Genomic DNA, 9,298 nt, shown 5'->3' on the forward strand with positions numbered 1-9,298 from the left:
CACTTGCTCCTCTACCAATGTCAAATATGCTGTCAGGTACTTATAGTGCCTCTGAACTTGGACGGATGGGGCAGTCAAAGTGTGAAAGAATGAGTGGACAGTTATTTTACATCAGATCCAGAAAAGACATACAAGCCTGTGGCAGAAAAGTTTAACCTCCCTGGACCTTTCATCACTGACATCAGGGTAGAAGTTATAAACAACAGAATCTTAAATACCAACTTGTATGTGAAACTGAAGAACAAGAAATTATCCACAGACTAAATTATGTTAAGTGTGGTTTCAACAGACCCTCTGGATTCGTATCCCGTTTTACCTCCACTGCTTTTATAACCCTTATATCCCTCAATAGGTTTGCAGCTTTTCTTATCCCTTTTGATCCCTTCAGCCTGGTTTTGCCTCTTCCATCCTTTTCTACCTCATTCCCTATCCTTTAAAATTAAATTACTTTATTTGTTTCTATTTATTGCCCCAGCTGCTCTTCTTTTCCTGCTCCCTTCCCTGTGTTCCCTGCCCAGTCTCTTCTGCTGCTTTCTTCTTCCTGCCCTGTGTTCCCTGCCCGATCTCATGCTTGATTTCCTGCTCTTTGCCCTACCTCTGGTTGTGCTTCCTGTCCTCTTGGTGATCTGCTGCATGCCACACACAGTGCCATTTGTGCTCCAAGTTGGAGCTACTATAAAGGTGCTACATTGCCCTACCTTCTAGCCAGCAAGCTCTCTCTACTCTTTGATACTATAGAGTAAGGGCTGCATTTTATCTTATACAAAAGAACTACTGATATATGAATCAACTTTACTTAGAAGTTATAGTATTTGTACAACTAAAAGTAAATGTACAGACTATAAGTTTAAACGTTGTCTTGTCTTGCACGTTTCTCATAGTGTATATTCTTGGAAAGTAGGCTGTGTGTATTTTCCATAAACTAATACTGAAAAAATCCCAAGTCTGACTGTGTATGTGTAAACATGTAGCTATGTCTCCATATGTGCTGCATATTGCTATTGTAGATGAATGTGTTGGCATAATATTGTTTTAGTTTACTTGAACTTATAAAGTCACATATACAAGGTGTTTCTCTGCCTTTGAATATATTTCTGTTTTTATATATACACACGTATTTCTGTTTCTGTACTTTCATTTTTTGCACTTACCATTTGTATGTGCCCTGGGTCTGTACTATTTACAATTCTGAAATTTGATTAAGCTGTTGAAGTAAAATCTTTTCATTAGGTAAAATGTGTACATACATTATCTTTTGTCCAAAAATGTAACCAGAGCTTTGTATAAAGGGATATGAGCTTGGATTGCGTGGAGAGGGGATCCTACAAGAGTTATGTAACCTAAGGTTTCAAAAAGCAATTTGAGAAGCAAACTTTTTCTCTGAATTGTTATACAAACTAGCGCAATACAGATACTTTATTAAAATGAAGCACTAGAGCCAGGTGACTACTCACATGGCTAACCTGAAGGTTTCAGGAAGAAACTAACTTTTTCCTCTTTTGAGAAATTTGAGGACGATTAAACAAAGGCTATTTTCAGTTTAAATTTCTTAATAACCACAACTGAAAATAATTTTATGCTTTTGTACGGGGAAAATAAATAAAACAGTATACATGAACTAAAAGCACTTTTCTATATATATGAAAAAAGCCTATACAAGTTTACTCAAATGCTAATAAAACAAATTAAATTTAATGCATGTTGGAGCATTTGTCTCTGTTCATATATGGATTTAAAGCAAGATAGCTAACACTAAGTGAAACCTAGAAACTTTCACCAGTTCTCTCTTTCCTAACGAGCTTTTCCATTCTCTCTTTTCTTCAGCACTTTGCAGTATTTTCTTGATATAGATAAGACTGTTTGTTTATTGCTTACTTTCCTACTTACATAACTTTTCATTATTTTAAGCTATGGATATATTTACTCTAAGAGAATTCTCCATTAATTATTATGAAAAGGTTATTATAAATAGCAGTATATCTTTTATAAAGGCAAACCTACAAATAATACCGATATATACACCAATGGAAACATCCCTTTTTTCCCTATAAATGATACATTTTTATATAATAAAGGGCTTAGTCTATCTGTCTGTCCAAAATGCTCTTGGAGCACTCTGAGTGTTTAGTGAAACAGTCAATCTGAGTGCAGGCACTGCCATGACTGTGGGGATGGAAGGACCGGGGCTAAGGGGGCAGTGCTCTGCTGCCTCTAAGGAGCAGGGCTACGGTGGGAAGGGGGGTGAAACCAGTGGCACTGGAGGCAGCAGTGGACCGGGGTGCTGACAGAGGGGGACAGAGGGGTGATGGGCAAGCTCCATGCTCCACCTGCTCCTGGGAGGCAGTACAGGGTGGTAGGTGGCAGTGCTCTGTCCCTGTCCTCCTCCCCTCTCCCCCCAGTCATTCTCGATGGGCAATTCGCTAGCCAATTATAACTTTTGATCCAATTATAATAAAGTGATTCAAACATTTAAGGGGTACAGAGAATGTTTAGAATGCTTGTGACTTTAGTTAATAAATATATTTTACCCGTCTTGGTACAAAAGGATCATCTTATAGGTAAGTGATGGCCTACAACGAGTTAAACCATGACCCACTGGGGATGAAGGGGAGAGGGGGAAGTGGTCTGAAAGCCAGAGTTATAAGCAAGACTGGGTTATATCAAGAAAGATAATTCAAGTGTGGTTTCTTGTTTTCAAAAAGACATAGGGCAGGAACGTTCACTAAAACAACATAAATACTGTAAGCAGGTCACTCACCCAGCTTCCTTTCTGAGGCCAATCAACTCCATAGTCAGGTTTACAGACTGCTTATTTTACTTGGAAAACCTTGTCCCTATAGCGGAAGAGAAATAATAAAATAAGAAAGTGTATAAAACCAGTACCATGGCAAGGAAGTTTGGTACCGGGGCCAAAGCCCGCAGTGGCAGCCTGACTTCACCCCATGCACAGATCCAGGCGGCACACACATCCCCCAGGCTTACATGGGTGTGCACACAGCGATGGGAGCTGCCCTCCCCCCCCACTTCTTCGCACTCCCACAAATGAGTCACTCACAGCTCTGTTCTGCACCGCGCCCCTGTTGGCGCCCCTTCACTTTGACTCCCAGGGCAGTCATCCTGCTCACTTGCCCCCTCCCCACCCCCACCCTGCTTGCTATGGTACTGTATAAAAACTGCAAACAAACAAAACCTAAGAACTGTGGTCTTTGATCAGAACCTAGGAGGGATTACACAGGCTTAATACTTCACCCTAAACACACTTTCTCCCCCTCTTACCCTCTGCTCCAAAACAGCCTCTCTGACTCTACCCTCATTTACTGGCCATCAGCTGCCACTGTTCCCAGCTTTCCAGGCAAGCAGACTCCTAACTGTTCAGTCCCTTCACCTGAGTCTCAGTCTGAGCACTTCCTTGCAAATTCCTATCAGAAAGCATACATATTTTATGATGCACTTCCTTGTCTCTTGTATTTGATCCTTCTCTTTTAATATTTCTGTAAGGAAATATGTACTTTCCACAATTCTGTTTATCTCTATTTGCTTTAAATTTAGTAATACAAGATACAGTCAGTGACATAATTTATTTTAAGGCTAATTATCCATTCCCAGGTCTTTTGCAATTTCTGTCAAATTATTCATATGGGAAAACACATACAGGTGCTTTAATTCTCATTTAGATTAATAAAAATCTCACTTTTTTCCAAGTCTTTTTTCAAATTTTAAATACATCCCTCTCGTATTACAGTTCAGGTTCCCTCATTATTTTATCTACAGATTTAATTATTTTGTAGGTGATGCTACTTACTGGTTATTGACTTAGTGCCCTGGACCATATACCAAATTCTACTGGTTTTCCCCCTTTGATAAGATAGGCCCCAGTGTTCTGGGTCATTTGGTGGAAAGGGTTAGGTCACTATAAAACAGAGAAAGTGTTTTATCATAACAGTACACTGACATATGGTAACATATCTGGTTATATCACCTCTTCTCCCTCAACCCCTGATATCAATTGACTTTATTTTGATAGTTAATGAAGCATAGACTACTCTAGCCCAGTGCTATTTCACTTAGGCCCATGGCTCTATAACAGGATATTTAAATCAGAAAAAAAGGTTTCTTTCCACCTACTAATAGAAGAATAGTCAAAAGTGCAACAAAACCGCATCACATAAACATATAGGATAAGTACAGAGAGCTAAAAAGCCCAGCACTGAACCAATTAAATCTTTTCAGGTTGGTCTAAGTAGCATAGATTAAACTGATAAGTAAGTGATCAGACATTCACTTTTGATTCTGGAAATGCAGCCACATGCCTACAATGGCTCAGGCCAGAAGCTGGGGGTGGGGGTGTTAGAGCATGCTTCCCTGATTGACTGAAGCAGACAACCAAGGCTAACCCAACCACACTGCAAAATGGAGTATGCAGGGGAGTTGCAAGGCATCCTGGGATGCTGGGGGACTTGGAGTTCGCTTGAATCTGGAGGGAATCTGGGACGGAAGTTTAATAAACCAATTTAACCTAAGTCAGTTAAGCCTGATACTGTATCCATCCAGGTTTAACCTAAACCAATTTTGGCCATTTTGAAATCAGCTCATCTGTACTGAACTTCTGTCATGTTACAGAATTGAATCAGTTTCCAATAACTCTTACTGGTTTATGTATAATTTCTGTCCCTAGCCATAAGCCACAGCAGCAGATAAACAGAAGTCTGATTAAAAAATACTGGCCAACACTTTACAATTCAGTGTCTATTGTTATTTAATAGGCCTGGTAGGGTAAAAAAAAAATTTTTTTCCTCCCAAGTTTAAAAAAAAGAAGAGACAAACCTTGAAAATTTGATTGTCTTTAATCAGGTCAGATATCCCCAAACATCAGGACTTTTGGAACATATTTTTAAAGTCTAGCTTATAAAGTCTAGCTTATAAAGCAGTGGAGGGCAATTATTTTGGGTTGAGGGCCACTCACTGAGTTTCGACAAGCCATCGAGAGCCACATGACAGGTAGCCCAGGGCAGATTAATATTAATTTTCTAAATTTTTTAGGGGCCCCGCAGGCCAGATAAAATGGCCTGGTGGGTCGCATTTTGCCCACCCCTGTTATAAAGCCTAGTCAGTGTAATAATGATAGGGAGGCAAAATCTGATTAGGTCATCTTTTCCACCCTGAACCCTGGGGGCTTATGCTAACGTGTTCACAACAGTATATTGCCAAGTACTTTGTAATAACACCAGGCAAAGCTATCTCAAATCATTTGTGGCATCCTAACAATGAGCAAGTTTTAAATTGCTTTAGAAAACACCATGCAACAGATGCCACCTAAGAGAATAATAAAGAGAAAGAAATATTATAAGAAATACATATAACAAAGATTAAGCACAAATAATACATTACAAAAAGATTTCCAAGAATATTCATGAAAGAAAAATCAAGTATAAAATACGATCTCTATTCCCTGAAGGATAATAGTCAAAAGAAAATCCCAGGGGAAATTCTGTGCTGATTTATTATTTATGATTTAATAGGCTATAAATTAGTGCAAATCTCTTTTTTTTCATCAAGGTTGCTAAAAATACCATGAAGCTATGGTGCCCATCCAGCCTAAAAAAAAGAAAGAAAAAAAACAGAATATCAATACAGCATTGATTGTGAAGTTCCCGTGCCTAGGACTACACAGTCCTAATCAAATTTTATTCCCTTACCAGTATGTCAGAGCTTCTGTGAAAACACACCAATCCTTTTCTTCAGCAAACTATCTGGCTAATCTTAGAAGAAGACAGAAGACCTGTAAAAGGTTATATAGATCACATTTTTGCAGCCCAGAAGACTACCATACAATAAAGCAGTATATTCATAATTTATATACCAACTCAAGGGACAGAAAAGATTAAATGACTACAAAAAGAAAAGAATTCTGGTCTAAACCACAGTTCCTAATCAAGCCATCCATTTTTCAGACTATAAAATGGTTACTGTTTTTGTAAAAGTCTTCTAAAAGTCAAAAAGATGGGTTCCCCCCTCCCTCCCCAATAAATGGAAAACGTGAAGTCATGCAATTTATCATCTTTCTGGAACCAAGGTAAAAATGTACAAACTAAAGTGAAGGGGCAGGTCACACCTAAGGTGGTAGACTTTCATGCACAAGGAACTGCTGCAGAGCAAGACAATATTTAGCAAGGTTTTAATATATTTAATTGAAAAAGTGAATGAAATGTGTGGGCACATACCAAAAACTTTTTAAAAAATCAAAATAATATAGAAGATGAGATTTACTATACTAAAGAAAAACACAAGTTATTTCTGCTGGTTTTTTAAGCACTACTTGGTGACTTTGCAGTTCCAATTCTTGAAATTTCTGTCTGTTCAGAAAAGCTAGTTATATCTTCCTTCCAATTCATTGACTCAAGCCTTTTATATACATATCTAAGAAGTTCTATGCTGTCTTTGATACTAATTCTGTAAACACTTCTATGTATTCATCGCATCAATAACATGACTATACACATATTTAAGTGTTTGCAGGATTGGGATCAGGCCTTTAGGTTATGCAGCTGTAACTATTAATTACCAAGAGCTGGGCTAGTCAGATTCTAGCTGCTATTTGCCAGAAAGTAACTACCTGATTTATTCACTGTCTGACTGCTACAGAGAACATAGCTGTAATTACCCAGGTAAGGAGTAAAGAAAAAAAATTCAACAAAGTCTGTAAGATCTTTTCAGTGTGAAATGCTGATATTTTCTTCTTCATAAATACTCTTAAAGGGAGAGGGGTGTTCTTTTATTCTGCTTCTGAGTAAGTTAAGAAAATGCTTCAACAATTTAAAAAGGAAGAGAAACAGTTAATTCTGTTTCAGGCTCAGTGCACCACATTCACTAACACATGCTTACCTGCAAAAGAATTCCTACAGTAGAGAATGGATTACTAATTAAAGGGGGCTTAATGAGAGATGACCTTTTCTTAACCTTTGCTCTATTTTTAAACACAACAGTAACAACAGAAAAAAGATGGATAACAAGAAACTTAATTACTAGTACTGTATATAATTCATAAAAATGGGATGCTACATAAACAAACTGTAACATCAGTAGAGTCTAAAACCCAGTGTTGAGCCAGTTTGATATGATTACTGCTTAATTTGGGACTATACCCTTCTCTTCCGAGGTTTAACTAAAGAGCATTTTAATTTTTTACTACCTTGTTATGAATTTAGAAGCAAATAAACAAGTACTATGAAATCACATTGCTGCCTTTCAACAATAAAGCACAATCCCAGCATGTCATGAGTTTTCAACTCCTACTTTCGGGAAAAAAAGTTGAAGACCTAGACTTAAAACAATCAACCTGGTTTTACTTCAAGGGAGACTTCAGTTTGGATTAAGGTGATGGTCTCAGTCCTGAAACTGGGCTCACACAGGTAGACCCTTATGTCCATGTGGAGACCCACTGAGACATAATGGGTGTCCATGGGAAATCAAGGTCTAAGTCTCTTACATGTTTGTGTAATGTTGTTCTTTATATTCCATTGAAATAATTAAAGCCTCTTTCCTGGGTTTTAAAAGAAATTGCCCACATTCAAATGTTTCTTCCTTAAATGTTCTCTGTTCATTTACACTGTAACAAAACAGCAGCATGTCATTTTGTGACCCCTGTCTGAGCAAAACCAGTCTCTGAGAAGCATATTTAAAAGAGCAGGGGTTTAGGTTTACTTATGCATTATTTCTTTCAGAGTATCATTCCAGGTGCCCTTATTAGTTCAGCTACTGTCATATCAGGTAACAAATTGATGAGACTGAGGGTGGCAGGTCTCTACCTCTCCCCTTAGGTGTGCGCAAAATGGCCATCAACTCTTAAAACAGTGCTTAAAACCACATTTTTTGCCAGAAATCTTTCAAATACGGTGCAGCAAGATGGTAATTTGCACTTCAAGAGCAGCGGTTCCCAATCTGTGGTACGGGTACCACCAGTGGTACTCAGACAACCACCTGTCAGCAGAACATGTTTGCCAATTTATTATAATGACTTTAGATGTGACAAAAATTTGCTAGTGGTACTTTAAGGTTGTATCACTTTAAATTGGTGGTGCACAATCTGTCAGATTTTGGGAACCGCTGCTTTAGAGGATTATCATCTGCCCTGGTATGTGTTTAGCCCAGGGGTTCTTAACCTCTTTAGGCTCAAGGCACCCCTCAGAAAATGCCGGCTAAGTTTTCACTCATTTTTGGCTGTGGAAAACTAATACAGCCATTTTTCTATTGTAAAGAACTCAGAAAGACCACAACAGGTAGGATTTATTTTAAAACTTATTTCTTATTTGAAACTGTCTGCACACCTAACAGTGCTAACGCTGTGTGGGCTTCCGTAGCACCCCTGAAAGGATCTCGTAGCCCCCCCCACTGCACCCTGGGTGAGAATCCTTGGTTTAGACGTTGAGTAATTTGCTCTTTTTCCTTGGCTTGTAATGTAGAGCCTGACTGCAAGGGCCCAGTGAGAGCCACTGGCTCTATAAATAACTCAGGGCATACGAAAGCCAGGATTTTCAAAGTGGGTGCTCTCAATGAGACACCAGCAGATTGCCTTGCATGAAAAACTTTGTACCAGTGGAGAAAGCCAGGCAGGTCCTCCACAGGCATAAGACCCTACACCCCAATTTCTTCCTTATAAAGCTCCAGGTCCTGGAGTCCTGGGAGAAACTCAACTTCTATTCTTAAAGACCTGTGGGTTTTCTGCCTTTGCCGTTTCCGGGAAAAGCCTCAAAAGCGGGTGAATCCTAAAGGCTCCAGCAAGCGGCATTTAGTATCTGCCGTGAAGGTGCGGAGAGAGGGGCTGAGGCTCCAACATTAACTCCCACGGGCTCACAAAAGGGTCCTGCCACTGTCACTTGGGGAAGCGAGGCCAGTTCAGGCCTCTGGGGGCTGTTGCGGCCTGAAAGAGCATAAAATAAAAGACTCCGGGGCTGGGCTCTCCGCGGCTTCAATCCCTCCCTTCCTCCCTCCCCCACTTCGCCGGGCCGAAAAGCGGCGGCGGCGGTGGCTCGGGCGGGGGGAGAGGGCCGCGGCGCAGCCCTTCCCGAGCGCAGCCCTTTCTGCGGCCATTTTCTTCGCCAGGGGCTCGGAGAGGCGGCAGCGCCGTGTGTGGGGCTGAGCGGCCCCGCCGCGCTGAGAGGAGCGCAGGCGGACACGGGGGCCGGCGGCCGCGGAGCCAGGCGGAAGGCGTGGCGCAGGGCAGCTGTGAGCGGAGGGAAGGGCCTGGGCTGGCGCCTCCTCCCGGCCTTCCGAAGCGGCGGGCGCGTGTGGCGGGCGGGCA

The 9,298-nt window shown here is 40.6% G+C and overlaps 1 long non-coding RNA gene across 1 annotated transcript; it reads right to left on the reverse strand.

Annotated features, from left to right (window-relative positions):
- Window positions 1–2,362: 2,362 nt before the first annotated feature.
- On the reverse strand, window positions 2,363–7,232 carry LOC109312223. The gene is made up of 5 exons (XR_002101754.1): window positions 6,662–7,232; window positions 5,697–5,779; window positions 3,803–3,910; window positions 2,759–2,834; window positions 2,363–2,625 (listed from the first exon to the last, which is right to left on the reverse strand). It is a non-coding gene; the product is annotated as an uncharacterized LOC109312223 (long non-coding RNA).
- Window positions 7,233–9,298: the final 2,066 nt, after the last annotated feature.

This window comes from Crocodylus porosus, unplaced genomic scaffold, assembly GCF_001723895.1.
Source record: "Crocodylus porosus isolate Cpor-Errol unplaced genomic scaffold, CroPor_comp1, whole genome shotgun sequence".
NCBI classification, from domain to species: domain Eukaryota; kingdom Metazoa; phylum Chordata; order Crocodylia; family Crocodylidae; genus Crocodylus; species Crocodylus porosus.